This window comes from Orycteropus afer, unplaced genomic scaffold, assembly GCF_000298275.1.
Source record: "Orycteropus afer afer isolate SDZICR_OR568_19922 unplaced genomic scaffold, OryAfe1.0 scaffold00147, whole genome shotgun sequence".
Classification (NCBI taxonomy): Eukaryota; Metazoa; Chordata; class Mammalia; order Tubulidentata; family Orycteropodidae; genus Orycteropus; species Orycteropus afer.
The window spans coordinates 3,915,841-3,919,519 of record NW_006921734.1 but is presented as its reverse complement, the minus strand read 5'-3'; the positions used below and the strand labels follow the sequence as shown (position 1 = coordinate 3,919,519).

Here is a 3,679-nt window from a genome sequence, read left to right as displayed (position 1 = left end):
GTAGTGATACTGCCTCGGAAACCCAAGGAGGGGTCGCTATGAGTCGGGGCCGACTCGACGGCAAACAACAACAACAACAACAACTTGCCTTTCTTATGATTTTCATGTTTATAATATGATTTTTTCAACTTTTCAGTCATAGCATATGTTTTATTTTTTGGCTTAATCCCTTTTGTTTTTCTGATTACCTCCTTCAGAGTTCTGCATATTTCCAGGCTAGAGCCAGTATTCCCAACATTCTATGTCTTCCTTTTAACGATTGACCTTCTCATTTGTTGCACTGTATCATGATATTACTAACAGAAAATTACTTTCAAATGGTCTACCAAACTTTGCCAAGTCTCATACACTTTTCTTTCTTTTCTGTAATTCTAAGCCTAAGGCATTTGACTGCTAACCAGAAGGCTGGCAATTCAAACCCACCAGCCACTTCACAGAAGGAAGACTGGGCCATCTACTTCCATAGAGATATCGCCTCAGAAACCCAAGGAGGGGTTGTTATGAGTTGGAACCAAGTTGACTGCAGTGAGTTAGGTTTTGGTTTCTTGGAAGACCAAACTATCACCTTTTATCAGGTTCATTCACTGAGACCTACTCCAGGACATTGCTCAAGCACCAAAACCAAAACCAAACTCACTGACGTGGAATCAGATCCCACTCATAATGACCCCTCCTTGGGTTTCTAAAGCAGTATCACTATGGAAATAGAATGTCCAAGCACAGTGCCATTAATTTTTATTTGTTTTCCCACTTAATCAAGTCATTAATATTTATAATGTCCTCATGGGGGAGGGGGATTTCTCTTGGTCCCACTTCCCACAACTCTTCAAAAGATTCTTTATGCCAATTGTCTCCAGAGATTTTTCATTCTTTCTTGAACTAGCCCAAATCACATTTGTCTCTACTCCACTATCAAAACAACTCTTGTTAATATAACCAGAGATCACTACATTTCCAAATCGATTGGTCAATCTCCAATCAGTAACTTTCTTGACTTATTTAAGAGTCATATTTGAACCTCTTTGTTGAAACACTTCCTTCATTTGCCATTCAAAATTGCAACCCTGCTTTCATTGTCCTATCACTGGCTGCTATTTCTAGTAATCTTTGCTGCTTAATTCACATTTCTAGATCTCTTCTCTGTGTACTCTCATTTCCTTATAAGTTTCATCGAGTATTTGTTTTCAAAACTCTTTATTTATAGCAGAACAACTCAAAATTTAAACTTCCGGACACACCAATCCCCTTTCTGCCATATTCATTTAGCCAATGTCTATGTGGCATCCTCATTTGAATACTTTGTTGACATGTCAATCTTGGCCTGTACAAAGATAATTTCCTGACCTCTCCCCCTACTGCAAATCTGCCAGCATGGATAGTTATTTTGTATTTCATTCTTCCAGTTATTGAAAGCAAAGCCATCCTTCCAGTTAGTCAGAATATAACAATTAATTGTGTTTTTTTTTCTTTCTCATAACTTTAATCCCATTTGTTTTACTTTAAAAATATAAAGATTGCTCACTATTCTCACTTCTGTTATCCAGATCTGGGCCACCATCAAATCTGAATTATTGCAACTGCCACCCATGATCCATGGGCTCTTTCTGTTCTCCCTTGGCCCCACCATCCCTAGTCTCATTTCAAACCAGCAGCCAAAAAGATTCTAATAAAATGTAATTTAGATGATTTTAGTCATTCTTCTGCTCAAAACTCCAATAACTTTCTGTCTTAGTAAAAATGAAAGACCATTAATGTGCTTGATCTAGATTTTGATCACCCCTCTAATCTCCTATCTTATCCTTCCCCTTTGCCCATAGATTTCAGGCACAGTAGCCTATTTGATACTTTTCAAGTCCACCAAGCACATCCTACCTAACACACGCCATTCCTGCTGGCTTTCCTCTCTTCCTGGAATGTTCTTTCTTCACAGATCTCATGCCTCACTCCCTCTCTTTCTTTAGATCTTTTCTGCTGTTATATTCTATGTTTATTTTGTGTCTGTTCATTATTCCTGTCTCTCTTATTAGCCTGCAAGCTCCATGAAGACAGACTTTTGCTTCATTTTTTTGCTTGATATCCAATGTCTGATATATACTAGGTATTTAATACTACATGTAAATTAACTACATAAATGCATTTTTTTGTTGACTATATGTACTATAAACATCTTTAACTAGTCTCTGCAGCTTGTCTTCTAACACTGTATATAAAGCATTTGTTATTTTTTAAAAATTATGAAGTATTTTTAAGTACTTTCTAAATCTTGTTGAAATTTTTTCTCTATCTGTATCTCATACAGATAGATTCTTTCCCGTGCTTGTTTTTTTTTTTTTTTTTCCCTTTACCTTTCATTTTTTTCCTAATACCTTAAAAGCTGGTTTTTCACATTTAGGTCTTTAGCCTATCTGGTATATTCTTTCATGTATGTCTTGAGGTAAGAATAAGTGTGTGTTAATATGTGCCTGTATGCACTTCTCTAAAAAATAATTCTTGAATAACTTTTCCCTCTGTCACATATTAAATTCTGTATTGTTCAATCATAACCTGCATTATTATGACTCTGTGTCTATTTGTCTACCTATATGCTAACTGACAAAGCTTTATTATACACTTGCTTTCTGTAGAGCTGGCTTTTCTTTCACACACACCCCCAACTGTATTATTCAAATGTTCTTAGCTATTATTTCTGTTAGTTGTCCAGTCAATTCCAACTCATGGCAACTGCACATGCACAAAGTAAAACTGCTTCATGGGATTTTCAAGGCAATGACCTTTACAAGCAGATCCCCGGACCTGTCTTCCCAGGCACCTCTGAGGGAGTTTAAACCACGAAATTTACTCTAGTAGTTTAACACTTAACCACTTGCCCCACTCAGGAACTCCTTTTTTTTTTTTTTTTTTTTTACTTAGTCTTCCTTTTTTTTTGTCTTCTAAAAAGAATAAATAACCTGTTAAGGGTTCCATGAGTTGGAATCAACACCTCAGCAACTAACAATGAAAGTCAAGAAAAGATCCTGATGGGATCTTTGGAACTCTGTTGAGTTTACAGATTAATTTGGGAGGAAAATTGAAAAATTTCCATGCCTGTGCCTTCCCATTAATAAGGTCTGTATATTCTTCACATAAGTTAAATATTTTATGTCTCTCAATAATTTCCTTAAATCCTTTTCCCATGTTTACTTTGCAACCATTTGTCCAGATTATCTTCAGGTTTCTTATGGTATTTGTTGCTCTTGTGTAATAAAAGCAAAAACATTGATTGGCTTTCTTTTGAATACTGGAAGGCTATAAAATTTTGTACATCAATCTAAATTCATACAAACTTGAATTTCAAAGGAAATTTATTATTATTCTTTCTGAGATATTTTCAATGAAGAAAATCACATTACTCAGGAACAATGATAAGTTTATTTCATTTTTCTAAACTTTCTACTTCTCCTTTTTTGCTTTTGTTTCTTTATCTGGAAATTCCATTATAAAATTGAATAGATGTATTTTTGAGTAATATTTTATTTGAAGATAATACTGAATATTTCTGCATCAAGAACGCTATTAAAAAAAAAAAAAAACCTCACTACCATCAAGCTGAGGAGCTCTAGTAGCATAGTGCCTAAGGCACTTGACTGCTAACCAGAAGGCTGGCGGTTCAAACCCACCAGCCACTCCTCAGAAGGAAGGT

The 3,679-nt window shown here is 35.4% G+C and overlaps 1 protein-coding gene across 1 annotated transcript in view; it reads right to left on the bottom strand.

Annotated features, from left to right (window-relative positions):
• Positions 1-3,679, bottom strand: part of LOC103201356 (caspase-12-like) — a 29,879-nt gene that overhangs the window by 21,254 nt on the left and 4,946 nt on the right. The gene's annotated exons all lie outside the window — the stretch shown is intronic.